This window comes from Podarcis filfolensis (genome assembly GCF_964270895.1).
Source record: "Podarcis filfolensis genome assembly, chromosome: 1".
NCBI lineage: Eukaryota > Metazoa > Chordata > Lepidosauria > Squamata > Lacertidae > Podarcis > Podarcis filfolensis.
Genome location: NC_139604.1, coordinates 74556933 through 74579608, shown reverse-complemented (window position 1 = coordinate 74579608; position 22676 = coordinate 74556933). Strand labels below are relative to the sequence as shown.

The 22676-nt window shown below is 45.3% G+C and overlaps 1 long non-coding RNA gene across 1 annotated transcript in view; it reads right to left on the bottom strand.

Annotated features, from left to right (window-relative positions):
• The window catches only part of LOC310756514, a 47574-nt gene that overhangs the window by 5979 nt on the left and 18919 nt on the right, over positions 1 to 22676 (bottom strand). The window contains exon 2 of the long non-coding RNA XR_014544914.1: positions 15101 to 15166. This is a non-coding gene — a long non-coding RNA (uncharacterized lncRNA). The remainder of the gene's footprint in view (positions 1 to 15100; positions 15167 to 22676) is intronic.

The window sequence follows — 22676 nt, the reverse complement described above, 5'->3', positions numbered from 1 at the left end:
ATGGCTGCTTTGAACCCTTGCATACACAATAGAAACATGGCTGAGTTTGCAATCAGACTCATGTCACATAAAAACACTGTTTGTGTGAACTTATTGTGGGTGGTTCATATACGGCTGCCCCAATTCCTACAACAGCAGTTTGGCTCAGGACTCTGCCCCAACTGTGTCCCTGGTGACTGCAAGCACTAGTCTACAGGAGAATATGAGTGGAATCCAGTGGATCCCCTCCTTTTGTAGGTGAGCCTCTCCAATGGGTTGCAGCAGTTGTCCTCTTTTTTGGTCAAGCAAATCATCTCTCCCCTCCCCCTCCTCACCCTTCACCCAGTGGAAAAGGGAAGCAGTGGAAAAATACATCTGAGCCTCTAAATCGGGGATGGGAAATGTGTAGCCCTCCGTGCTAATATGCAGTTATTATAAACAGTACCATATGCAGTACTGAATAAGAGTGCAATAAATTCAGATGCCTGGATGATGAAGACGTGTCTTGTTGAATCATGGTGAGAAGATCTTTCGGATGAAAACTGAACAATGCAAAGATGGAACAATACTAAGGGGAGGGGAGCCAATTTTATCATTCCAGTGTTTACTTTAAAATTGAAGGATGTAAATTAGCTAAACTAATTTAAAAATGAGTACAGTATTTTGTTAAGAGGAGGGTCTGGGCTAAATGTTAGGAGCCCGGGATCACTCCAAAGTAAATCTATGTCATTGACTTTTTTAATGATTGCTGTTTATTTTCAGAAACAGACAGCACAACATTGCGGCGTACTTTCCATTGATTGCATAAACAAAACAAATAAACAAAGCCCAAATGTATAACTAGAACAATACAATGCACAGCTATCACCAATGTGAAACAGGATTGGACCACAGTGGTGGGGAGAGGCTTGAGCCCTTTGCTATTCCTATAGTCTGGATCCAGAATTGAGCTCCCCTAAACATCCAACTGCTATTTGCATAATTCTCATTATTTTTACTATGGATCATCATAGCTGCTACTACAGGAGTAGGGAGCCTCAGGTGCAAGGCTGAATGTGCCCCTGCAGGTTTCTCTATCCAGCCCTAGAGACTCTACCCAGGCCACACACCCCAGGCCTGCACCCTCCATTAGCCATTTTACCTGTTCTAATATCTGTAGCTTGCCTGGCCACACCCACTACTGCTATGCAGCCCCTGGAAGGTTTCCCATGAGGAAATGTGGTGCTTGGCATGAAACAGGGTCCCCAGTCCCTATGCTAAGGTCTCTTCCCCAATTATCATTACTACTACTTCTACTTTTATGAAGGTATATGCTGCTATCGAAAGGATAAAGGCCCCTGTGTGAGAGGCAAGGAAGTTAAGATCTCCCAGGGTAAGAGGCTGGAAGAAGAAAGGGAAGCTCCCAAGTGAGAGCTGGGTATGTTCATCACTCTCTGTGTGAGATAAGAGTTGAGATTTACCTAGGAGAAAGGATTTTGCATTTTTTCCTTCTCCTTTTTATGTTGGGGGGGGGTTGTAATGTTTAAGGAAAGTCTCAATAGCCCTCTTTCCAAACAAAGAAAGCATACTATTTTTCCATAGTGCCTTACAACATGTAAAAACAATTTAAAACCATATAAAAGGTGAAACAACATATCCATTAATTAGAGTAAGCACTTCAATTTGGTTGGGGTGGTGGCGGCTCTACCCCTTTTGGTAAAACCCCAATTTATTTATCTTCATTTTTAAAAATCAGTCGGATCCTGCTTTAAATGCAGAGTACAGATGGCACACCAGCCCCTTTCCCCACAGTCTGAAGGAAGGATGGACAAGTCTGTCAGTTTTGGCTTCTCTTACTTTCTCATTTTTCCAGTCTCAACTTCATTCTTCTCCATATCTGCCACACCGGTTTGCGAATATATCTATTTTTAAGTCTTTGCGAAAATTCAACAGTTTCAATGCAAATTTATTAAACGATATACATTTTTGTACATAGGTTTGCCTGATATTAGCAATTTCCCCTGATAATCATTGGGTCACGTAGGTTAGCCGCATTCCCTGCCACCATACCCCCTGGCCACAGCCCTCTGCCCCCACACTCAAAGGGATGCCGCAGGCATACTGACATATGTGCATAGATCTTATTCGTGCAAGGGGGGATTCTGGGCCAATCTGTATCTGTACCATGAAAGAGCTTCATGGTCATATTGTATGTTATCATGCATGTTAGGGCCCCTTTTCATGTCATGTGTAGTGGCATAGCTAGAGGGCATTTCAGCAGTGAGGATCCAAACAGTGCATGTTTGGGGCACATAAAGTCTCTCCCCCACCTTAGTCACCCTAATCTCTCCAGCATCTTTATTGCTCAGTCTTCACAGGTGATTTAATGTTGTATACAACTCGAGAAAGGAGGCGTCATTTGATTTGAAAGGTTAAGGAGAAATCTCTTGGAACAGAGCATTTCAGACCTTGAATTGGTAGGAGGATGCACTGTGCGCTACGCCTACGATGACAGCAAGATGGAACACTGGCATATAGCTCTGATTATATTTGTTAGATAAACTCTTTATGGCATTGTGGCCTAAGATTTATTAGTGCTCCTTTCGTGACAGAACTGATCTCAATGATTGCCAAACAAAAAAGAATATAAGGTCAGGGCAAGTCCTCCAAATTCTGTCATCTCATCTGCCTCGTAAACTTTGCCTACGTCACCTAAGTAGATTGATGGATATTTTATGTAGACTGTCAACAATTAATCACGCAAGAGGCAAAAGGTTAAAAAGCAAGGACGAAGGCATAAGCAGAAAGTCAAGTATCTACAAACATTTCCTGGATCGTTCCCATGAGGCATAACATTAATTCAGGATGTACCCTCAGATATACATGGTAAAAAAAATTAACTTCTTTTTTTTAAAAAATGAAATTCGCTATGCCAACCCCAATTTGAGTTTTATGAATTTGTTTTCCTCTTCCCACACCATTGCTTTTTCCTTTCGTATCATGTCTTTTAGATTGCGAGACTGTGTTGTTTTTAAAAATTTCTGTACAAGCAGTATTTTAGATGCATTGTCTTACTATATATTATTTTTGTAAGAAAAAAGTTATGCTACAGCCTCACAAACTTCAGTGTGACAACAGGGTGAATGAAACAGGCAGACTGGTGGTGTGAGTAAGCTGACTGGCAGAGTGAGCAAGCAAGCAGCCCAGATAGGCCTTCCCATGTTCCCCCTGCTGCTGCTGCCCCCACCCACCTGCATGCATGCACAACAGGGAGAGGGAAGACCGGAATCCAATTGAGCAGGCAGCCGAGCTGAGCAAATGACTGGGTGGGTGAAATATACTCAGAGTCGCAAAGTGATTTCAGGCTCTTTATTCAGCTCATAGTGGTGAGGAGGAATGAATGAAAGTCCCCTCAAAGTATCTGCTTTATATACATTATTTACACAATGGGCTGCACATGATTGGCTAATTCCGGAATTCTACTGTAAGCCAACCAGGTTGTGGATTCACTTCTATCTGGAGCATGATTGGGTGGTTCCTGCCAACCAATCATACTGCTGCATTGTTCTAGGACCAATCAGACTGCTGCATTCTGAATCCTATTGTTCTAGGACCAATCAGACTGCTGCCTTTTGAATCCTATTGTTCTAGGACCAATCAGACTGCTGCAGTTTGGATCCTATTCAACTCAGTACATAACACCCCTCCCCTCTAAGTTCCAGTCCTGCCCGGGAGGTCGCATTCATAGTCCTCGAGGTACGCCGGCGGCCTACGTGTGCGTTGCGGCCTGGGGTGTTCCCTGGTCCGGGGTTCAGGTTCTGGCTCGTGTTCCAAGGATGCTGGCTGTGATAGGGCTGTTTGGTCTGGCGCAACCGGCTCGCTCTGTCGTGGTTCTGGTTCCGGTGTCCTTTCGGCCTCACGGGTCCCCTCTGTATTTACTGATTCTGCCTCTCCTGCTTGCCCCTGCTGCTCTATGGGCCTCACTGCCCCACTGTTCCCTGACCTGTCCTCTTCCTCCTGGTTTTCTCCCGGGAATCGTCGCCGTATCTGGTCACAGTGGCGGCGCCAGCATTGCCCCCCATCTGTTAGCACCTCGTACGACACGGGGCCAGTGACCCTGGTGACTGTGGCGGGTACCCATGCAGGGCCTGCCCCAAAATTCTTTGCGTACACTGGGTCCTGGGCCTCGAAGGTCCGGGGGTTCCTGCCTTTCCCCACCACTAGCTCATCCTGAGCTCTATCGGGGTGAAGGCGGTCCAATCTGATTGCAAGGCGCCGACCCATTAGTAGTTCAGCGGGGCTCCGGCCAGTCGTTGAGCTGGGGGTGCTGTGCTGTGCTAGAAGGAATGTGGCAAGGCGGTACTCCCAATCCCCTTGCGTCATGCGGCGAAGGGTGTCCTTGGTGGTCCGCACCATGCGTTCTGCTTGGCCATTGGTGGCAGGGTGGAATGGCGCCGAACGGATGTGGCGGATGGCGTTCTGCGCTGTGAAGGTTTGGAATTCTCCTGACGTAAATGCAGTCCCGTTGTCTGAGACGAGAGTGTCAGGGAGCCCGTGGGTTGCTAAGCCTGCGTAGTACCCGGATGGCTGCGGACGTAGAAGTGGACGGTACCAGTGCGACTTCCAGCCATTTGGTGTAGGAGTCCACCACTATGAAGAATGTTTTCCCCTGAAAGGGGCCAGCGAAGTCCACATGCAGGCGTGACCATGGTGCTCGGGCGGACTCCCAGGACTGGACTGGGGCCCTTGGGGGATCTGGGCGGGATTCTTGGCAGGCCTGGCAGTGTTTGACCCAGGCCTCTATCTCTCCGTCGATCCCCGGCCACCACACATAACTCCTGGCAAGGGCCTTCATTCTTACTACCCCTGGGTGTGTCTCGTGTAGGGCTGTGAGGACCCTTTTGCGGAGGGGCTGGGGAACAACGACCCTGCTTCCCCATAACAGGCACCCCTTGTGGGCCGACAGTTCATGTCTGCGGGTTGTGTAACCGGCGAATTCTGGCCCGGGGCTGCTGCTGGGCCATCCCCTCCACACCCAGTCCAGGACCCGGGAGATGACCCTATCTTTCTTGGAATGGTGTGCAACTTCTTGTGCCTGAATGGGGCGGTCAGGAAGCAGCTCCAGGCTCATAACCTCTTGTGCAGGTGCTGGGTCAGGGCCTGTTTCCGGTAGTGGTAGCCTGCTGAGGGCATCTGCATGGCCCATTGCCTTCCCAGGGCGGTGAATCAGTGCATACTGGTAGCTGGCAAGGAAAATTGACCACCTGAGGACGCGAGGAGACAGCACTTGGGGGGTCTGCTTTTCGGGGGCAAACAAGCCAAGCAACGGCTTGTGGTCAGTCACCACGGTGAAGGGCCGCCCGTACAAGAAATCATGGAATTTTTTTACTCCCTTCACGACTGCCAGACCCTCCTTGTCGATTTGCGAGTAGTTCCGCTCGGTTGCGTTGAGTGTCTGGGAAAAGTATGCCACCGGTACCTCTCTTCCATCCGGGAGTTGGTGTCCCAGGACAGCGCCAATGCCATAGGGCGAGGCGTCGCATGCTAGCACCACTGGCAGCCTCTCGTCGAAGTGTGCCAAGACCGAGTTTGAGACCAGCAAGTCCTTGACTGCCTGGAATGCGGCCTCCTGGCGCTGGCCCCACACCCAAGGGGCCCGCTTGTCCAGGAGTCTGTGTAGGGGCTCCGCTACCGCCGCCTTGTGGGGAAGGAAGGAATGGTAAAAGTTCAATAGTCCCAAGAAGGCCTGAAGTTCAGTCTTGTTCTTGGGTGCTGGGGCATCACAAATGGCCCGTACCTTGTCCCCAGTCGGGTGAACCCCTTCTGCGTCCACCATAAATCCCAGAAAGTCCACCTGAGGCACTCCTAGTAGACATTTTTCACGCTTCACCTTGAGACCCGCCGTCTGGAAACGGTGCAGAACGGTGCGGAGGCGGTCCTCAAACTCCTCTGGTGTGGGCCCGGCAATCAACACATCATCGAAGAAGGGGGTGACACCAGGAATCCCTTTAAGGAGAGAGTCCATTAGATTCTGGAATATGCCTGGTGCCACGCTGACACCGAATTGCAGCCGCTTTACCCTGAACGCTCCTCTGTGCGTCACAATCGTCTGTGCCTCTGCTGTGGCCTCATCTACTGGCAGCTGTTGATATGCTTGGGCCAAGTCCAGCTTGCCAAAAATTTTCGACCCAGCCAGGGTGGCAAGGACATGGCTGACCACTGGCACTGGGTATGCATGGGCCGTGAGGGCCTTGTTTATGGTACATTTGTAGTCTGCGCAGATGCGGACCGAACCATTAGGCTTGACGGGTGTGACGATTGGGGTTTCCCAGGGGGCATTAGGCACCGGCTCCAGCACTCCTTGCTCCACGAGTCGGTCCAATTCCTCGTCTATACGGGGTTTCAGAGCAAATGGGACCCGGCGGGCCTTGAGCCTGACTGGTCGTACTGTGGGGTCAAGCTGTAGAGCAATGGGGGGGCCCGTATACTGTCCCAATTTCCCATCGAAAACCCCCGGAAATTCCTTGCATATGGCGTCCACGTCCACTTGTAAGCTTGTGTGGTTCACCCCGGTGACGGCTAGCCCCAGTGGTCCAAACCATGCCAATCCCAGTAAGCTAATGTAGGGGCCCTTGACCACAAGCAAGTCCAGTTGCCGCGTCCGCCCTCGGTATTGCACCCTGAAGGTCCCCACCCCCATTGTGGGGACCTTACGTTTCTGGAAGTCCCGGAGGGTGAATGGGGCCGGCCTGAGTTTGGGACCCCCAGTAGGACACAGTTTCCTTAAGGTCCTTGCCGAGATTATGGATAGAGTTGAACCCGTGTCAAGCTCCATGCGGCATGGGGCCCCCTCTATCTGTACCTCTACATAAATTTTCTCTACGTTGGGGTGGGGCAACTGGTATACCTGGAAGTCCGTGAGCTCCGTCGAGTTGCCTTGGTGTGTTGGGCCCCGGGACCTGGGGCTCTTGGATTGGTCATCTGATGCCTGGCGTCGGGTGGGCCGAGCTTGACACACCCGGGCGATGTGTCCCAATTTTCTGCACTGTCTGCACTCTGCGTTGCGGAAACGGCAGGTCCTCCTCTCATGACTTTCCCCGCAGCTTGCGCAGTTCCCTCCTTCTCGTCGAGGCAGCTGTGGTATGTGGGCTGCTTGAGTGCGCTGCTGTACTCGGTGCACCTCCTCCTTGTCAGATCCTGAGTCGTCGGTGAGGTCTTTGTGGTGGACCCTCGGTTGGGACGGCTGGCTCGGCCGTGCCTCTTGCGTCGACCTCTCGGCAGCTTCCGTTGCCAGGGCCTCCTCCAGAGCGACCTGGAACGTTAGGTCCTTCTTAGCGTAGAGGCGTCGTTGCAGCTTCTCATCCTTCAGGCCACCGACGAGGCGGTCACGAAGCATGTTCTCCAGCTCTGAGAAGCTGCAGAACCGGGCAGCTTGGCGGAGAGAGGTCACAAACCCAGTTATGGTTTCCCCAGGGGCTTGCCGCTTTGCGTAGAAGGCATTTCGACAAGCCACCACTGAGGGCTGTGGCGAAAAGTGCCCCTTCAGCTGTTCCATTATTGTTTTGTATGGAACAGTAGCAACGTCTTCAGGCGCAAGGAGAGCCCGGGCGATTTCAAACGTCTCCTCTCCGCAGACGCTGAAGAATATTGCCCTCTTCTTGGCATCTTCTTCATCGGTGACCCCTTTGGCTTCTAGGAGGAAGGTGAAACGGGAGGCGTATGCTTCCCAGTCTCCAGATGCTGGGTTGAATGGCGAGAAGCTGCTGTCGGTTGCCATTCTGAGTTCCTTGTGTCCCGGAGCTGAAGCCTGGATACACGGTGCGAGGCAGCGGTGCGGCAGGTGGCGGTGCTGCGCTGCTGTGTGTGGCAGTCAGCTCAGCGGGATCCCACCTTCGTCGCCAGTGAAATATACTCAGAGTCGCAAAGTGATTTCAGGCTCTTTATTCAGCTCATAGTGGTGAGGAGGAATGAATGAAAGTCCCCTCAAAGTATCTGCTTTATATACATTATTTACACAATGGGCTGCACATGATTGGCTAATTCCGGAATTCTACTGTAAGCCAACCAGGTTGTGGATTCACTTCTATCTGGAGCATGATTGGGTGGTTCCTGCCAACCAATCATACTGCTGCATTGTTCTAGGACCAATCAGACTGCTGCATTCTGAATCCTATTGTTCTAGGACCAATCAGACTGCTGCCTTTTGAATCCTATTGTTCTAGGACCAATCAGACTGCTGCAGTTTGGATCCTATTCAACTCAGTACATAACAGTGGGAATTCCGGCAGAGCAAGGAAGCTGGCCACTCCCTCATAGCAGTGGTACTGATTTGATTGGCAGCAGGAAACCTGCCCAAATCCTATGCTACTTGTGTCCACAAAAAAACCTGGCTGAGAGGAACTCTTTTTCAGACTAGAGATGTAAAATTTGGACTTGGTGAACTAACCACTAACATAAAAGCGATTCCTCATGTCTTTTGGACTGTTTTTATGCCTCCTATGATTAGCTTTATTTGGATTATGGAATTCCACACAAGTACCGAATGTGACGAACACCCAATTCACTTTCCTAATAATCCATTTTTGTTTTAACTGCACTCGGTTCCTGCTTGCAAGATTCCCATAGGCATCTGGTTGGCCACTGTGACAGAGTGCTAGACTAGATGGGCCACTGGCTTCATCCAGCAGGGATATTCTTATGTTCCCGCTTGGACTACTGTGATGCGCTCTACGTGGGGCTACCTTTGAAGGTGACCTGGAAACTACAACTAATCCAGAATGCGGCAGCTAGACTGGTGACTGGGAGCAGCCACCGAGACCACATAACACTGGTCCTGAAAGACTCCCTTGGCTCCCAGTACGTTTCCAAGCACAATTCAAAGTGTTGGTGCTGACCTTTAAAGCCCTAAATGGCCTCGGCCCAGTATACCTGAAGGAGCGTCTCCACCCCCATCATTCTGCCCAGACGCTGAGGTTCAGCTCTGAGGGCCTTTTGGCAGTTACCTCACTGCGAGATGTAAGGTTACAGGGAACCAGGCAAAGGGCCTTCTCGGTAGTGGCGCCTGCCCTGTGGAACACCCTCCCATCAGATGTCAAGGAAATAAACAACTATCTGAGCTTTAGAAGACATCTGAATGCAACCCTGTATATGGAGGTTTTTAATGTTTGATGTTTGATCGTGTTTTTAATATTCTGTTGGGAGCTTCCAGATGGGCAGGGTATAAAAAATAAAGTATTATTATTATTATTATTATTATTATTATTATTATTATGAATAGCTAGTGCTGTAAAAATTAATCATCTCTTTGGGGTTTATTCAGATTCTCTTGCATATGTTGGACACAACTGGAAGAGTATCCGTGCATGGAAACCTGCTTCTACATGCAGATTGCTGGATCTGACTGCTAACATCTGTGATGAACTGCACACAAACCCTGCTTAGTACAAGTTCCTTTCAAGGCCAGATGGAAAACAAGCGGTCTCCACACAAACTCACCACAGGCACAAAGGTTGTGTGCTGTTGTGCTTCAGCATTTGCTGAGGTCACACTGGAACCATGTATATCTTCTCCTTCGCCGATAACCTCACATTCCTCTTTCCACTTTGTGGAATTTACTGAACATCAAGGCCTACTATCCTTTCTACACACACACACACACACACACACACACACACACCCTCCCCAGACTGTTTGGCTCCTCATTGTATGAGAAAATTCTTTCTCCATCAGGTAGTTTACAAGGAGTACTAAGTCATTCTCTGGGACAAGTCTCTGTGTGCCTCAAACAGTGCCAAGGAGCACTGAGGGGAGGAAATATCAGTTAAGCACAAATTTGGAACTTGAAATTGCCAACATACAAATAGTAACCAGAGAACAGAACCTTGATTTGAAACATGTTTTCTTCCAGGAACAGGCTTCTTATTCCTTTAAATGCTACGCATCTCCCTATCCATTCCAGGAATGGCTGTGGGAAGTGTTCAAGGCATTCTTTACCAGCTCTCCCTGGTGAACCATTTTGCCTGGCATGCAAGGTCTGATCAGAGTTGCCAGATCAATATTTAATTTTAAAATATGGAGCCAGAGGGACACTGTCATATTCTGTAGCAAAGGTTCTCAAAGCTGTGGACCAGGAGTGCCTAACCTGTGGCTGTCTCTACATGTTGTCAGACTTCAAATCCATTCGGTCCCCGAGTGTGTGACCCATGGTCAGCTGTGATAAAAGCTGTAGACGAAGATTACCTGGAAGGCCACTCCTGCTTTAGAGTGATAATCTAACAGAGGCACAAGTTCTTTTTAGAGGAGGGACACATTCACACTATACATGTAATGTACTATCATACAGTCATGGCTTACCCCAAAGAATTATGGGAGCTGTAGTTTAAGTGTGCTGAGAGTTGTCAAGAGACCCCTATTCCCCCCACAGAGCCACAGTTTCTGTAATGCCTTCTGAAGAGAGATTATCAAAACACTCTGGGAACTGTACCTTTGTGGGGGGGGAGGGTCTCCTAACAATTCTCAGCATGTTTTAAAAAGTACATTGTCCATAATTCTGTGGGAGGAGGCCATGGCTGTTTAAAGAGGTATCATAGTGCTTTAAATGTATGGCATGAATGTGACATAGGTTTGGACATCTCTTTGACCTGTTTTAATTTGTTGGAAGCCATCCAGGGTGGCTGGGGGAATATAGATAATAAAATCATCATCATCTGTTGTTGTTGTTGTTGTTGTTGTTGTTGTTATGTTGTTGTTGTTTAGTCGTTTAGTCGTGTCCGACTCTTCGTGACCCCATGGACCAGAGCACGCCAGGCACTTCTGTCTTCCACTGCCTCCCACAGTTTAGTCAGACTCATGTTTGTAGCTTCAAAGACACTATCCAACCATCTCGTCCTCTGTCGTCCCCTTCTCCTTGTGCCCTCCATCTTTCCCAACATCAGGGTCTTTTCCAGGGAGTCTTCTCTTCTCATGAGGTGGCCAAAGAATTGGAGCCTCAGCTTCACGATCTGTCCTTCCAGTGAGCACTCAGGGCTGATTTCCTTAAGAATGGATAGGTTTGATCTTCTTGCAGTCCATGGGACTCTTAAGAGTCTCCTCCAGCACCATAATTCAAAAGCATCAATTCTTCGACGATCAGCCTTCTTTATGGTCCAGCTCTCACTTCCATACATCACTACTGGGAAAACCATAGCTTTTACTATACGGACCTTTGTTGGCAAGGTGATGTCTCTACTTTTTAAGATGCTGTCTAGGTTGGTCATTGCTTTCCTCCCAAGAAGCAGGTGTCTCTTAATTTCGTGGCTGCTGTCACCATCTGCAGTGATCATGGAGCCCAAGAAAGTAAAATCTCTCACTGCCTCCATTTCTTCTCCTTCTATTTGCCAGGAGGTGATGGGACCAGTGGCCATGATCTTCGTTTTTTTGATGTTGAGCTTCAGACCATATTTTGCGCTCTCCTCTTTTACCCTCAATAAAAGGTTCTTTAATTCCTCCTCACTTTCTGCCATCAAGGTTGTGTCATCTGCATATCTGAGGTTGTTGATATTTCTTCCAGCAATCTTAATTCCGGCTAGGGATTCATCCAGCCCAGCCTTTCGCATGATGAATTCTGCATATAAGTTAAATAACCAGGGAGACAATATACAGCCTTGTCGTACTCCTTTCCCAATTTTGAACCAATCAGTTGTTCCATATCCAGTTCTAACTGTAGCTTCTTGTCCCACATAGAGATTTCTCAGGAGACAGATGAGGTGATCAGGCACTCCCATTTCTTTAAGAACTTGCCATAGTTTGCTGTGGTCGACACAGTCAAAGGCTTTTGCATAGTCAATGAAGCAGAAGTAGATGTCTTTCTGGAACTCTCTGGCTTTCTCCATAATCCAGCGCATGTTTGCAATTTGGTCTCTGGTTCCTCTGCCTCTTCTAAATCCAGCTTGCACTTCTGGGAGTTCTCGGTCCACATACTGCTTGAGCCTTCCTTGTAGAATTTTAAGCATAACCTTGCTAGCATGTGAAATGAGTGCAATTGTGCGGTAGTTGGAGCATTCTTTAGCACTGCCCTTCTTTGGGATTGGGATGTAGACTGATCTTCTCCAATCCTCTGGCCACTGCTGAGTTTTCCAAACTTGCTGGCATATTGAGTGTAGCACCTTAACAGCATCATCTTTTAAAATTTTAAATAGTTCAGCTGGAATACCATCACTTCCACTGGCCTTGTTATTTGCAGTGCTTTCTAAGGCCCATTTGACTTCACTCTCCAGGATGTCTGGCTCAAGGTCAGCAACCACACTACCTGGGGTGTACGAGGCATCCAGGTGTACGAGGTTGTTGTTATACCTTGGTTCTAAATCCCAACCTTGCATGTGGTTTTAGTCTGGGTCACATATGATATCCATTACTTGATTTGCACTACTTGATTACATAACTGTAAACTGGGTGGCTTGAACCTGAGTGCGTGAATTGGCTCCAGGGAAAAAGCACTATGTCTGAACTGATGTTGAAGTTCTGCCGCACCACCATTCTATGACTGGCTCCATCCTATGCACCCCATTTTTATGACTGCCCCAGCTTCTCGTTTATCACTGACTCCACCCTATGCAATCTTTTTATCACTGCCTCTGCCCCATGTTTCCCATGCTGGGATCTGCACTTGCAAAGCCATTTTGTGATTGGCTTTGCAACCAGCTGTCATTGTGTGACTGGCTCTGCACTGAGCCACTCTTTTAAATGATATGACTCAATAATTTCCGTCTCAAATGAGCCCTGAGAACAGAAAGTTTGAGAACTCCTCATACATGGCACATCTTTCAGATGTGTGAAGTTACCACTTGATACTGGAGTCATCAAATAATAGAGTGAACCATCTTACTTTTTCCATGTGTTCAGTATGATAGTACTCTGTGATCCCCTGCTTTAAAATGGAGTCTCAGAAGAATTCAGCCCTATAACCCAAAGTTGGAAAAGTTGGTTTAGCCTTGGATATACAGTGTGGTCTCACCTTGTGGATTTCCCTGAATCCACAAGGCAAATGAGGACACTATTAATAATTAGCAGATACAGCTCATAGGTAGGTTTTTAAATTTCAAAGGTTGGAGCTTTTCTTCAAGATAAAACTTACAACAAGAACAAGAAAAAACAAAAAAGTAAACAATGAAAGGATTTCTTTAGACATAGGGCCAAGCTACACATTACGAGAGAAACCCATGACTGGACTGCCCAATTTTTTTCTCTTTAAATGAAATGCAGCTATGGATGGAGAAAGCAATTTGCTTTATTTCATTTTACTCTTTCCCACAGTGCTATTTTCCAGATTAAAACCACCAGTCCCCCAAGATGTTTGTCCCAGAGGGCATTTCTCTTCACGGATTGTAAGCTACTCTGTCTCAGTTTTACCACCGCCCATCCACCAGGGCACTATGTGGAAAACAATGGATTAAACTTCTTGAACTAGGAGACAAACTATTAACACTGTTGTGTTCACCCTAATACCTGGGCAGTGAGAGGCTACAGGGGTCCCAGCACTTACCCAGGGTTCCATTTCTTTGCAATGAAGGTCAGTGGAGACTGTGGTGTCTTTAGAACACATGGTTTTATTTACACATATATACAGCCCGAGCACTGGATTGATCAGCTCACAGCATTAACACTCCCAACAGATCTTGCATCCCCATTATTTTCCAGGGAGGTTCCCAAAGGCCAGAGCTTTGAATTCAACCCACAGAGAAAAACAAGTCTCTTTCTCCCTAGCTTCCAGCCCAGCCAAACTTACACACAGACTCCGGCTAACTCTGCTATTATTCTCCTACCTACAAGATGATGTCACTCCAGCCCCACTTCCTCAGCCCCAATCCAGATGTGCTTTGGCATCACAAGATTAGATCACAGATTTATTTATTTATTTATTGCATTTATATCCTACCTTTCCTCAGCGGAGCTCAAGGCAGTAGAGATTCTTTCCTTCACATTGTCTCCTCATAGCTATCATGTCTCTCACACTAATCGTGGCTGACTAAGAATTTGAATGTGGGTCTTGTTTGTCCCTCAGACAAACAGAAAGAAAACAAGAAAACTCTACCTGCTCCGAGAGAAGCCTCTCTCATTCAGAGATTGGCTCCACCCCAGGTGTTTTGTCTGAGGTTGCCCACTCTCTGTTTTCCCATAGAGAATTTGGATGATACTGTTGCCAACTGTTGCATTCCAGGGTTTTCTATTGGGATCTTTCCCCCTGAACCTGATTTGTATTGCACATGCACACACATTTGCTTAAAATGCAATTGTAGCACCGTTATGTCCACTGTGGACTGGCAAAGCACAAATGAGGCTATTTGGGGCTACTGTGCCTTGACAATAAGCTTCCTCCTTGCAGCTTCTCTCTCTAACTGCTTCCTGTGGTCCAGCATGGTTGATAAATTGCCTTGTATTTAGTCATTCCCTGCAATGGGTTTTTTAAAAAGACCAGTTTCCTCTTATTATCCTCCCGCCACTTTCTTTCTTCTAAAATGGAACAAGCACATCATTTTCAAGACAGCTCCTTGAACAAGAAAGGCAAAGGAAAAAAGTGAGCCTAGCCCAGGTAGAATAGACCAAAAATGATCCCAAAATAGGCACCACAGCACAACGGGGCTCTCTGCTAGAAAAGCAAACTGAGGGACAATCCCATGTGTTTTTACTAAAGCTGTTAATTCACTCCTAACATCTCTCATTCAAGTCATCAATCACAACATAACCAAAATAGAGCTCAGAGCGCAGCTGCTAGCATGCCACTGTAAATGAACCTTCTGCCAATGGAGCCCTGCCCCACCAAGTTGGCGTCATAGGAGAGGGGAAAACTCAACAGGAAAAATAAACTAATCAGGTACCACAGACCCTTTCCTTAAGGGGAAAAGGGCTACTCAATTTTAACTCTTTGTAAGCACATTCACCAGTAAGCCATTGGCTGGAAAGTAACCTGTTTGGGGATGTGGCCTTGTGGAAGCTCAGGAGCAAAGACCTTTTGAAGAGAACTTCTCACCACGACATCACCATAATTCTCTACCTAGTATGAGCAATGTCACGGTGTGTGGTTCTTTTAAAGCATAACACCTGTGAGGAGGAGTCATACCAACCATGTAATAACTCAAAAGCATAAAGTTAAAGGAAGCTTGCATACCTGTAGGGGGGATGTGATCGTCATTATGTAGGCTGTCCCGTTCAAGAAGGTCATGGATTTCTTCTTCTGGAAGCAAAGCACATACAATTTGTTACAAAGGGAAACATCTGAACATCATGTATAAACAGGATATAAATGTGGCTTTGACGATCCCCATCTTCTAAATCTGTAGCCAATTGTTTATTTGCTTTTTCCGCAGAAGGTTTTTATATGCATTCATGTTACTATTGAAATAATTATGTATTCTAGGTTTGTTTTTGGTTCAGATTTACATATTTTTAAACAACATGAGAGTATATCATACAAAGTGTTATTTTGTCCTTTTAATAATGTTACCACCTCATCAAATTTCCAGACATCCCTAACTAAGGATTATGAACAAATTTAATTCAGTTTGGATTCAAAGGCAAACCTACCTAAAATCACAATTTCAAAAACAAAGAGAGCCAAAACTCAGCCTCCCTTCAAAACCTGCACACATCCAAATTTTGTGACACAGATCCCCCAACCAACCAATGTTTGCATATATTGAGGGAAAGCATACATAAAACTGAATATATTCGTGAAAATAGCATACAAACAGCATTATAATAAAGCAAAATTGCTTGCAAAAATGTATACCTTTGTCAAAACGGCATACAAACATATGTTTATTAGCAGAAATTCACAATAAAATGTTGGTGAATTTCTGGTGGTGATCACGCTAAAATACTGATTGGGAAAATGAGAAATTGAGAGAATTGGAATTGACAGATTTATCCAGCCCTATCCCTAACCAAGATTTTATAAAAACGTGTTGGCAGGCCAAATTAAAAAATGTCTCCTTGGTACTTGCTGAACAAGGCTCACTACTTCTTTTTTTGCTTCTTCTGGTGCTGCCCTCTTCACTTATGTTTTGTGATTCACAAGGTGATCAGATACAAAGGAGAAAATAACTAACATACCTTTAATAGTTGTGCCAATGAGAGAATCTGGGCAGGTGGGCCTGGCTGTGATGGCAACTCTCTAAGGCTAAGCAGTGCTGCACAGCGGGATTAAGCCATCCTTTAAATTTCCCACAATTCCTCAGAGAGATGCTAGATTAGGGGCATTATGGGAAATTTGATATAACTAATTGGCATTACTCAGAGTGTTGGGTCTCTTTAAAAAAGAGGGTTAATGGAGTAGCATTGCTATGGCTGCTGTCAGATGATAGGGGATGCTAGTTTTGACCCTGCATACAAGGATGAGAAAAGCTATACTTGTTGAAATTCCTGAAAGATATAGGGTCAATTTTTTCCCCCATGTTAATTCACCCTATATGATCATTGTTATCAGCACCATCATTACCATAATTACATTTGTTGCCCACCCTTCACCAACAGGTCCCAGGGCAGGTTACAACAATTTAAAATTCAAGATTAAAAACAGTTACCGTAAAATAGATTACATACAGAGGAATAAGGTGGACAATGAAAACTCACATCTCAGGTGTCAAAGGCCAGGCTAAAGAGGTTGTCTCTTCAGCATTTGCCAGATGCTGCAGGGTGAAGAAACCAGAAACGCCTCTGTGGGGAGGCAGTTCCACAACTCAAGGGCTGCCATAGAGAATATCCCCTCCTACAAACTGAAGTTTCCAAGTCGTCTTTAAGGGCAGCCCCACATAGAGTGCACTGCAAAAATCCAGTCTGGAAGTTGCTAGATCATGGAATATCATGGCCAAGTCATTTCTGTACAAAAGGGGCTGTGGCCATAACTGGAAATAGGCACTCCCAGCCACCAAGGGCCTCAAGTAACAATGTTGGACCCAGAAGTGTCCCCAGACTACGAACCTGCTGCTTGCAGGGGAAGAAAGCAAATAATGTGGTACTCATAACACATTTCTTCCAAATGGGAGGAAAATGGCACATTTACTGGGCACCAGGCTACACTGGGGAGGGTCAGTCAAACATCTCCCTCTACATGCTCAGACTCATTGTGAGCTTGATTAGGCTGTTCTTATGAATCTAAGTTTAATCAGTGCAAATCTTCCTGAAATAAATGGTGTTGCAAGAGGCCAGAACTGATGAATAGAATAAAACAATCACAATCAATCCTGTCATGCAAACTGAGGTGTTTTTTTCACCCAAAAGGCAGTTTCCAAGACATCATTAACTTGAAGAAACTTTCACTGGGAACAAATTTGTCCCACTGCTGGTGGGGGTTTTTTCCACCTACAATTGATTCCAAAATTTGTAATTGCTTACAGTGATGTTTAAATTTACCCAAGGGTGGGCTGCAGTGAAGAAATAACATTGTATTTAATTATGTTTATTTTCCATAGAACTTGCACCGTGCCATCAAGTATTACATAAAATGAAACCTCTAAGCTTAGTCAAAACAATGAAAATGTGGAGGCATAAACCCACAGAGGCAGAGAAATTATCCTAGACTAGTGTTGCCCAAGTACCATATCACTGATTCCTATCAAGCCATCACAGGAAAATGGTCATAATATAGATTCATTATAGTTCTTCAACCATGAATTGTATGTTATGGATGGGTGACACACACTCCGAATATCAGCACCACAATGATGCTAATAGACCATCCACCATTCATATCAAACATCTTACTTTGGATCATACCCAAGGTGCCATGCATGGTGCCACAGTGCAGACACTAGTGAAATAAAGTGCTACAGGAGCAAACTTTTGCACATACAATGGGACTTTGTCTTCTCCTCCCCACTGAAGCTCCCATGCACACACCCCATTTGATCAGTGTGCTGATGACAACCATTTCTATGGGTGAAATTCAGGATCTTGCTGTCTCAGCTTGCCTGATAGCATGCTCCCCCTCTTTTCCTCACCCCATTCTGTTCTAACAGGTCTCCTGGTCCTCTACTGTGAGCCAATTGTGGGGGCACAGAGAGAGGTGGGGAAGCTATGTGTAATGTTTACATAAATTTAATGTTTACATAATTTGACTGTTACGTTCATGTTGTCAGGAGCTCAGGCCTACACTCGAGTAGGAGCCTGGTTGGGACACATGCCCGAGTGACATGTTTTCTCCTTCCCGGTCAATCGTTCAGGAGCTTCAAAAGCTTTCTTCAGCCCAAACATCACAGCGACCAATGCCAACAGACACCGGCACACTTAGGGATCCGCAGAGTTTGCGCATCATGCGTAACAGACCTCAGCAACTCAGCATTTTGGCTAATCTACTTTATTTACATATAAACACACACGGAGCACTGCAACATGGCTCCCTCTCTCTCTAGCATCAGACAGCAAAGAGAAAAAGACAAAGGACAATAGTCCCACTTCACGGAACACAGTAACACAAACATCCTGTCTCCGTCACTTCCCACTCTGTGGAGTCAAAACATATACTGTCATGTGATAGACAACAATCCCATGACTGCAATCATGGAGCAGGAATTCTAATACATTACTCGTTGAGCTGTGGAATGTCATTTCCAGGATCCATTCCAGTTTGGCTTCAGGGCTGATCATGGCACTGAAACTGCCCTGGTGGCCCTTGTTGGTGTCATTTATTGGGAGTGAGATGGGGGAGTGTGACCCTGCTTGTTCTCCTTGATCTCTTGGTGGCTTTCAGTACTGTTGACAATTCCTCAGATGGCCTTGGTGGCTAGGAGTGCCTTTTTCCCCAACTCTGGCCAATTTGCCAGCTACAGCCCCTTTTCGACAGAGATAACTTGGCCACCATAATCCATGCTCTGGTAACATTGGGGTTGGATTATTGTAATGCACTCTATATGGGGCTGCCCTTGAAGATGATTCAGTCCAAAATGGAGCAGCTAGATTGCTGACTGCGGTTCCATTTAGATCTCACATAACCTTTGCTTTAAAACGTATCTACTTGTTGCCAGTTCATTTCTGGGCCCAATTCAAGGTGCTCCCATTGGTGTCCAAAGCCCTCAGTGACTCAGGCCCCAAATACCTGAAAGCCCACCTCCTTCCGTACAGACCTAATCAGGTCAATCTATGGAATTTTAACTGAATTAATTAGAGAAGAACCAAGGTGAATGACTGACAAAGTTAAATATGGCTACCTGCTAAAACATACTACATTGTTTCAAGGGAGGATTGCTGGTTGATATTTTAAATTTATTTTGCAATCTGGTTTACAAAATACTGCCACTATTCTGGAGCTCTGATTTCTTCCAAATTCAGAAATTAAGCACATATGATGAAACAGGGTGTCATTATTTCCATAGTTGACTGAGCATAAACTAAACCTATTCTCTCTATTTGCCTCTCACAACCCAACAAACTTTCCATTGTTCCTTCCTGCCTAACCTTTGCCTATTACATTTTAGAGCCATATTTATATTCCACTAATTGCAATATCTAATTGCTAGTTTTAAACCTACAGGAATCTCCATACTGGACATATAGAGTCTCGTGTTCCTCCTGTTACTCTGTTTATCCTGGGGAGAAAATGCAGCTTCATTTGAACTGGTGTGCATTATTAAGAGAGCTGAGACAGGTCCGACTTGTTCAAGTGCTTTATTACAACTAACTTAACTCCATATGCAAAGCTGTCCCTACCTGATGACATCACCTAGCTTGACAGAACTTAACTTTTTCTACTACATCTCCCTTTCTCTGAAAACATTTCAAAAATATAATGGAAACTGTATTCAATTCTTTCTTTCTTTCTTTCTTTCTTTCTTTCTTTCTTTCTTTCTTTCTTTCTTCAAAAGGAGGTTTTAGCATCTAGATGTTCTACAAATCTAATATTTTTTGTGTGAAATTGAAGCATGCCCTAAGGATGAAGAATTCATTGTCTCCGCTACACAAGGAACGAGGAGTCCCTGCACTAGTCTGGGCAGTTCTTTGAGCTCCCATATCTGGAATACAAGCCTCCTCCTGTGCAAAAATTGTGCCTTTGGCGATATTTTATCCGTTTATCTTTCCGGTGAAATTATTTTATATTCACAGCTTTTGAGTCAAATCAGCTGTAGTGGTTGGCAGGGTTGTACAGTCATCGACTCATGAGCAACTTCGCTGGACTCCACCCAAAAATTGTAGCAATTTTCTGGTGCAGCTGTAACTATTCCTGTATCTATTTTGAAGGTAACTCAGATGATTGATATGTTTCTCTTTCATCAAGACATCTATGAAAGATGAGGGTTTGTTGCGTTCTTCTAGGAATGAAATTTCTTCAGAATAGTTTTGTTTTGTACCTTTGTGGGCTCCAGCAAGGAACCAACATGCTACCAAAGTGACTTTTCTTTGTGCATTTTTGCCAAATTGCTTCCCTGGCCAGATGAAAGCAGTGGAAGCCACTCATGCTTGCTTATATGGTTGTCCATGTTTAGTTTTTTGTAACCTTCTAAGTATGCGGAGTGTCTATGTCTGGCATCTGTTGATTGGGCTTGAGAGCCTTTTCAATTTATCTTTGTTGCTCATTGACCAACCTAGATTAATGAGCTTGTCTAATGGCCTTTTGAAGAGTCAAACCAGAATCCAGTGATTATTGTTGTGACAATTTTTCTTCATGGAGGCCTACTGCAGCAGCCTTTCCCTATCTAATGCCCTCCAGATGTTTGGACTACAACTCCCATTAGCCCTCCAAGCATATCAAGTTGAGGAAGGCCGTACAACAGGATGGTCTCTGATTAGATTTTTTTTTAAGGAACACCATAACCATAGGATTCAGCAAGTGTCAGAAAAGATGTGATAAAGCTAATTCCAGGTTCCCAGGGTCTTTGACTGCAGCGATTACATCGAGTCTCCTCATAAATCCTCTTTTTTCTTCCCCATGAAATGGCTTCTACCACTTCAGTATACTGAGGTTTTTTTTCTTCATAATAGTGACATCAGGATTTCATCAGCCTGATCCCTGATAGAATAGATTAAAGTACTAGGTTTTGTATGTAAACCAGAGACTTCTCCAAATTGGTTGAAGGGCCTAATCCACTTAGACTACATTCCAAAGGACTGGAAATTAAATTGTTCTGGTGAGGCAGTCTTTAATGGTTCCATTCTGACTGAGCCTGGAGTGTGTTGTGATGCGGTGTCAGGGCCTGAAACAGCTTGTTCTGTCATTCTAGTTTCATTCCTTTTGAATGCCTCTTCCTTTTTCTTGTTTCCCCTTTCCTGGGCCTCAGTATATACTCCCTGCTTCTATGCTCTTCCTGGCATTTTCTGAGCACCTGAGCATTTAAGAGGTACTCTGCTTGCTTCAAGCTTGCAGAATCTGGTTCTGTAGAGAGTTTAATGGCAGGATCTAGCCATTTCTGGTACCATTAAGAGAGCTGAGAAAAATCTGACTTATTCAAATGGTTTGTTACAACTACCCCTCTAACAAAGCTGACCTTATCTAGCTGGCCAAAGTTAACTCCTCCAAAGGGAAACACTGTTCACAGTTTAGCTCTGGTTGGATATCCATCATTCTCTAGTCACAGTAGCTTTAATGCAATCAGTCTCCAGAATATTTTTGTGGTTCTGAACTTCATACCAGCACTTTTGTAAAGCAACCTCACCACACATAACTATAGTTCACTTCCGAAATCATTTATGTCATTTGGGTACTTGTGTAAAGACTTCGCAACCTTGTCCTTTGGATAAGCTATCCACACTTGTGTCTTTATCTAAACATATTTCTGTGCATCAGTTTTATGATAATTGTTGCTTTTCTCTGAATTTTCCCCACAATTTTAAGCACTCTTCAAGCGAATTCAGTGTTGAAAGAGACAGCAGTATCTGGCATCGAGGAATTAGAAGGAAGGTCCTGGCACCCCACAAATTTACAACAATGCAGTTCCTATAATCTCCAACTGCTGCCCAACATAGCTGGCACTGGTGGGAGTTGGAGTCCAATAATTACATTATAACAAACATTTATAAAAAGCTTATCTCAGCCTATGTCTGTAATGGATTTAAAATTGCTGCTTTGTATGTTTTGTTTATACACACACACACACACACACACACACACACACACTTAAATATATGAAATTGTTTAATATGTGTTTCTATGGTTAAATCACTCTGAGGTGTTTCACACAGAGCCGTTCTTAAATGGAATGAAATAACAAACAAACAAACATGGAAAACTAGGTTCTCCTAAACTGAATTATTCTGGTTAATAGGGTTCTCTGAAAGAAGGGGGGAAAGAAATCCTTCAATAACAATAGAGATTGCTGGCGTTAGGTGCTGCCAAATTGCAAACAATTCTGTTTTTCCTTGTTGCTTATTCGTAGAGATTAGATTACCTTCCCAAACTCAGTGTTGCCATCCATCACAAATTCTGGAGAACAACACTCGCAAAGGAAATGCTCTTTGCTTCAGGGTCTCATCATCATTGTTTGGACCTTTCCTTTATGTAAGGCAAACAAAGAAGTCACATGAGTCAGAAAAACCTTTCATCAGGGGGCCGGTCCACTGTCCCTCAGACCTTATGGGGGACCGGACTATATGGGGGGGGGGATGAAGGAATTCCTATGCCCCACAAATAACCCAGAGATGCATTTTAAATAAAAGCACACATTCTACTCATGTAAAAACACGCTGATTCCCGGACCATCCGCGGGCCAGACTGAGAAGGCGGTTGGGCCTCATCCGGCTCCCAAGCCTTAGTTTGC